General features: G+C 35.5%; 1 pseudogene; it reads right to left on the bottom strand.

The window, feature by feature from the left end:
* Positions 1–509: 509 nt before the first annotated feature.
* Positions 510–4,146, bottom strand: LOC128598123 (ubiquitin-fold modifier 1-like; annotated as a pseudogene).
* Between the last annotated feature and the right edge of the window lie 2,684 nt (positions 4,147–6,830).

Below are 6,830 nucleotides of genomic sequence, written 5' to 3'. Positions count from 1 at the left end.
CCTGGCCAGTTGTATTTCTTTGTGAATTACTTGTTTGTGACTATTGCCTGGATTTTCTTACAGGTTTAATTTAATTTAATTTTTTTATTTTTTTTTGCAGTTTTTGGCCAGGGCTGGGTTTGAACCTGCCACCTCTGACATATGGGGCCGGCGCCCTACTCATTTGAGCCACAGGTGCCACCCAGAGGTTTAATTTTAAATATTTTTAAATTTTAAGACTATTCATCTTTAATATATGTTGCAAATATGTTTTTCAGTTTGTCATTTGTGTTTGAATTTTATAATAGCCTATGACAGTGTTTTTTCTTGGTGTTTTTTATTTTTCTTTTGTTTTTGCTGTCCAAAATTTTTACCCTCTGGTAAAAATAATCACATTTATTAGTCTTTGCTTTTATGTTTTTGATCTTTGTGTTTATGCTTAGAATGATCTTTAAACTTCAAATTTTGTTTATTTGATATTAAATTGAAATTTATATGACACATAAGGTATTAAACTTAAATCTAAATGATAAAATGTTAAGACAGCTGAGTATTCACTGATATGTCTACTGCCTCCATCAGAAATTACTATATATATTTAATCAAATTACGAGTCTGCAAATCAGATGCTATCAAGCCAAACTACCATCTGTGATCTATAATCCTTTTATATTTTAACTGAAACAAACATGTAAGATTCAGTCAGTTTTAATTTTCCAGATGTTCTCAGAAAGAATTATCAGAAACATCCTCCAGTTATAAAACACAGTTGGAAAACCCATTTGCCCCAATGAACGAACTGCCTGTGCTGTGAGGTAGCAACCAAAGACTGTATGATCTTCTGTGGTGGTAAGCTCCTCAATTCTAAGCACTGCCTCTTCACATGAAGAGTGTGAACAGGAAGGCACAGAAAAGTCACTTCTCATTATTCCATTAACGCCTGGTGTTTTCATTATATAGTCAATGCCTGATTTCAGTTTCACAACAAAAAATAACAATACCAATATTTATTCTAAAAGGAAATCATATGTTCCAAGTAGCAGATTTTAACAACTTCCAACACAATCTCTAGGAATAATTTGTAGTTCTGAACCATGTTTTAGGAAAACATTTCAGTAGTCTGTGCAGGATTTATTCCTATTCCATCATTGGTAATTATTGCACTTGTTACAGCAAGAACTTTAAATTCTTCTGCTGCAAATTTTAAGACTGCTGTAAAAGGTGTACTTTCAGGAACCCTAAGTACTTTGTATAGCAGCCGCGCAGCATGATCTTAAAGGAAACCTTTGACATGATAAGGCTAGTCGGACAGAAAACCCACACCAACTTCCATATGGTTCATTTTTAAAACATATTTAATATTTAAATACAAAAGATGCCAAAAAATGTGTACACTTTTTTTTTTTTGAGACAGAGTCTCACGCTGTTGCCCTTGGTAGAGTGCTATGGCGTCACAGCTCACAGCAACCTCAAACTCTTGGGCTTAAGTGATTCTCTTGAACTGTATTAAAATTGTAATACTCAGTATATCCAGATAACATTTGTTATCTTGTATATTGCATCTCTTGTAATTGCAGAAGTCAAATATGACTTGAATATTACAATTTTAACACATTCCTTTTTTAAAATGTATATACATTTTTTGGACCTTAAGTATTAATATTTAAATCAGCTATTTTAACACAACTTTCACAGGTATAGAAGTTTTGATTTGGCCTGATGAATTTGAGAAGTGTTTTAACAAATGGCTTTTGGCTTTATTTTGGGAGAGTCAACTTTATAAATTCCGTTGAATCAAGGCTGGAGAATTAATGGTGTGATACAATGTTTTATATGTAATATTTATGTTTTTCTTCCAAATCTTCATTTGGCTACTTTATTCTTGTTTAGATCTCTGCATAAATGTCATTTCCTCAGGAAGGCTGTTACTGACCATTCTGGCTTATAAAATAGACTCTGTGATCATTCTGTGTAAAAAAGACCACCCCATTATTCTTCATCCTGTTCCCTGTTTAATTTTCTTCTTAGCACTTGCTACTGTCTGACCTCATCATCTTTGTTTGTTTATAATCTTCATTCTACTAGAAAGCAGGGATCTTTTCTGTCCTCTTCATTGTTGTATCTCAGCACCCAGAGTAGATTCTGAATCATAATAGTTATCTATAAATATTTCAGTCAATGACTTAATTTTTAGAAACATCATTGTGAAATTTTTCTTCAATGTGTTAACTTCTACTAAAGTGTTGTGTGAAAGAAACTTATCCACCAAAATCTCTAGAATTATGAATTTAAAAGAATGTAACTGGACACACATCTCTCACCACTTATAAAAATTGACTCATGATGGATAAAAGACTTAAATCTAAGACACAAAACAATAAAAACTCTAAAAGAACGTGTGGTAAGAATGCTTTGATAGTATTGGCCTGGGGAAAGATTTTATGAAGACCCATTGTCAACTATAGCAACAATAAAAATAAATGAAACCTGATCAAGCTAAAAGGCTTATGTAAAGCTAAGGATACAACAATTGAAGCAAATGGTGTTCAGAATGGGAGAAGGTATTTGCATGTTATGAATCTTAACAGAGCTAAAAACCAGAATCTATAGAAAACTTAATCACCAAGAAAAGAGCAAATAATCCCGTTAATCACTGGGCAAGAAACATGAACAGAACCTTATCCCAAGAAGACAAGATGAATGGCCAACAAACACATGAAAAAAATTAATCATCATCTCTAATCACAGAAATACGAATCAAAACCACCTTGAGATATCACCTAATCCCAGTGAGAATAGTTCACATCACAAAGCCGCAGATGCTGGTATGGGTGCTGAGAGAAAGGAACACTTATATGCTGTTGGTGGGATTGCAAATACAGCCTTTTTTGAAAGAAGTATGGAGAATCCTCAAAGAGCTAAAAGTAGAACTTTACATTTGATCCCACAATCCCCTTAGTAGGCATCTACCCAGAAGAAGAAAAGTCATTTTACTGTAAGAACATTTGCACTAGAATGTTTATCACAGCTCAATTCACAGTCACCAAGATGTGGAAACAACTCAAGTGCCCAATCAACTCATGAATGGATAAATTATGGTATATTTATACCATGGAATACTATTCAGCCATTAAGAAAGAGACCTCTACATCTTTTGTGTTTACCTGGATCGATTTGGAGAACATCACTCTAAGTATCACAAGAATATAAAAGCAAGCATCCAGTTTAACAACTATGTGCCCACACGAGAAAAAAAAATTCAAAAAGAGGGGAAGGGTAAGCTCTCCACCTGATGGGCACAATGTAGGGGTATATGGCACACCTCCTGGGTGAAGGGGTGAACTACAACTTGGACTTTACCTAACAAATGCAAACAATGTAACCTAATCATATGTATCCTCATATTAATCTGAAATTGAAAAATAAAAATATCATTTAATATAAAATAACACTTTGGAGTCATGCCATGGACATAAGTTGATGACACCTAATGATGATTAAGAAAACTATTAAGCCATTCACAGCAACCTTTTGATACCTCTTCTATTAAGGTTTTGTGTTCCGCGATTATGCTAATGATAGTGATAGCATCATTATTATGTTAAGCACAATAATCTCATTTAAGCACAATCTCCCCTGATTGGGTTGTTGTAAAAGGGTATTTATCCTCATCTTCATTGAATGAGGAAATTTAGGGAGACTAAGTGATTTGCCCAAGAGCAAACTCTTGGCAGGTAATTGAACTGAGATTATGTTTGTTATTATAAGGATTCCTAGATCTAGAAACTTGAGAGTGTACCAGCAGAGTCTTACGGAGAGGTTATAGAGGCAAAGGTTTATAAGATGTCAGTCTAAGAAATAACCTGGTATCCAGGATTTCAAACCCTTTTTGTCTTGGTGGAGAGGATGAGGGAAGTTGTTTTATGGTGCATAGAGTACTTTCTTGGACATGAGAAGCCTAGAGGTTAAACTAATGGGGGAGGACAGATGTCAAACATCTTGGGAACTCTATTTCCAAAGGCAGGTTGAGTGTAAACCTCAATCCTAGATGAGAGAATTAGCACTCCCTAGGTTGTAGGTCAGTTTGAAGGGGAAGCAGGTCTAAATTTGTATTGTTTACAAGCACTTAATTTGTAGTTGAGCCTAGAAGCTTTTTTTTTTTTTTTTTTTTTTTTTATTGTTGGGGATTCATTGAGGGTACAATAAGCCAGGTTACACTGATTGCAATTGTTAGGTAAAGTCCCTCTTGCAATCATGTCTTGCCCCCATAAAGTGTGACACACACCAAGGCCCCACCCCCTAGAAGCTTTTAACATCTCACATTTGAAATGCTCTAATATTAATTTACATACTTTTTGTTTTCTTTCACCAGACCTTTGTAGCAATCCAAGATAATGATTGTCTAAATTATTTTTCCCTCACATCTTTCTGTGCATGTCTGTGAAGCCTTTGCAAAACACCCCTTCTTATAGAAAGCTTCTTCTGATTGTGCTAACCTATTGTGAACACCCCTTCATAATAATTTGTAAAAACTTAATCACGCTGAGCATGCCTTTATTTAAATATTTGTTTGATCCCATGTCATAGATTTTAAGTCTGAAGGTGGAAATTAAGCATGTACGTAGTATATAACTATCTCAGTCACTTACACTTTAGAAGACATTCAATAAAATAGGTTTGAATTTTCCAGAGAGTATTCATGCTTTGCCAATGTGATAAGGCAGTGATGAGGAGGGATCTTCAGCCTGAGTCTGGAAAGGCTAAAAGTTGGGCATTTAATTTGATTAACTTTTAAACCAAAGGATATATATCCCCAATGGTTCTAGGACATCATTGCCTCATTGTGTACATGGTCACAAGCCAGCAAAGTGTTTTTACATCTCAGGAATCAGTGCTCAACCTGTGGGTCACGACCCCTTTGTTCCATTAGTAACAACGCTGCAATTAGGAAGGTTGAGAACCACTCCTCTAGTGCTTTCATTAAAACAAATGGATTACCAGCTCCTTTTGTGATCAGTCCAGTGTTAATCCCCTCCCCTGCTCCATTGCCATTTAGATGGCTCTTAACAGAAAAGTACGTTCTCATTAACAACATCCATAAGTGTTGTATGTATCAGTAGTTTGGTCCTTTTAATTACTGAGTGACAATCCATTGTACCTTGATTTGTTAATCTCTTTCCTAGTTGAAGGAGATTTAAGTTGGTTGCAGTTTTTAATGATGATGAAAACTGCTGTTAACATTCTTTTTTTAATTACAAAGCTACTTTTAATACTTTGGGGTGAGCCCCACAGGAATATAAGACACAGGGAAGGGGTAACCCCCTCAACCCCTGGAGTGGTCTAGGGGAGAAAGGCTACCTGAGGGGAAGGAAGCACAAAAGGGACCCTTGGCCGACTCAGGGCAAAGGGAATGCCATTGGTGCTGGGACCTGTGAGCACTACAGGAGGAAACGGGAATGTGGTGGGACTGGCTCCAGGCACACAGGCGAAGGGCAGGAGGGTTGGACACGAAGCCACAAAGCTACTTGGGTTCCTCCTCCTCGTTTGCATTTTTCTGCTGCATGATCTCCCCTTTGCTTGCGGGTGGCAGCAGAAAGCCTGTCATCTCCACCCTGCTTTTTCATATTCTTCTGGCAGGCGAGCTCACACTGGTTATCACTGGTCTTAGCGACCGCAGCGGCTCTGGCCTGCCTCCATTGTGTTCTGTCCTGTATTAACATTCTTCCAGAGGTTTTTATGTGAATGGAAGATTTCACTTTCATTTCTCTTGAGTAGGATTGCTGGTTGTTAGGTAAAAAATTGTCAAATAGTTATTCCAAGTGGCTGTACCATTTTTGCATTCCCACCAACAATGTATGAAAATTCCAGATGATTCACATCCTCTCCAGGAGTTTTGATATTTTTGCTAGTCTGTTCTGTTTTGACTGGATGTACAATGCACTTATTTTGTTTTTCGTTGCCATTTTCCCAATGACAAATGATGTTTTCATATCTCCTTTGCCATGTCTATATGTTGTTTAGTGAAGTATCCATTCAACTCTTCTGCACATTTTTTAAAAACTGGGTTGTATGATTTCTTATTATAGAGTCTTGAGAATCCTTTATATGTTACTGATACAAATTCTTTGTCAAAAATATGATTTGTAAATATTTTCTGTAGTCCTATTTCATTTTCTTAACAATGTCTTTCAAAGAGCAGACATTTTACATTTTGATGGAAGTCCATTTATTGTATTTTTTTCTTTTTTTGGATAATGCTTTTGGTGTCAAATCTAAGAAATCTTTGGCTAATGTGCAGTTACAGAGACTTGTCTTCTAGAATAAAGGTGAGCAAATGTCTTCTGTAAAGGGCCAGATAGTGTGTTAGGCTTTGAATATTTTAGGGTCTCTGTTGTAGCATAGCCTAAAAACAGCCATAAATGATAAATGAATGAGTGTTCATAAAACATTATAAAAACAGGTAAAAACTTGGCTTTAGTTTGCTAACGTGTACTAAAAAATCTAGGTATTACATTTAGTCTGTGATCTATTTTCAGTCAATTTTTTTTGTATGTGCAAGCTATCAGTCAAGGGTTTTTTTTGTTTTTGTGAATGTATACCAGTTACTCTAACACAACTTGTTAAAAAGATTATTCTTTCTCTACTAAATTGTCTTTATACTTTGTGAAAAATCAATTCATGCATGTGTGGATTTATTTCTGGATCCTGTCTTCTGCAACTTTGTCCCTTCATTATTATACTGTCTAGGTTACTGTAACTTTGTTGTAAGTTTTAAAATTAGGTAGTATGATTCCTCTAGCTTTTATTCTTTTCTTTCCTCACATAAATGTTTTAATTTTTCTTGTTCTTTT

Source organism: Nycticebus coucang, chromosome 11 (assembly GCF_027406575.1).
Source record: "Nycticebus coucang isolate mNycCou1 chromosome 11, mNycCou1.pri, whole genome shotgun sequence".
Classification (NCBI taxonomy): Eukaryota; Metazoa; Chordata; class Mammalia; order Primates; family Lorisidae; genus Nycticebus; species Nycticebus coucang.
This window is presented reverse-complemented; position numbering and strand designations above follow the sequence as displayed.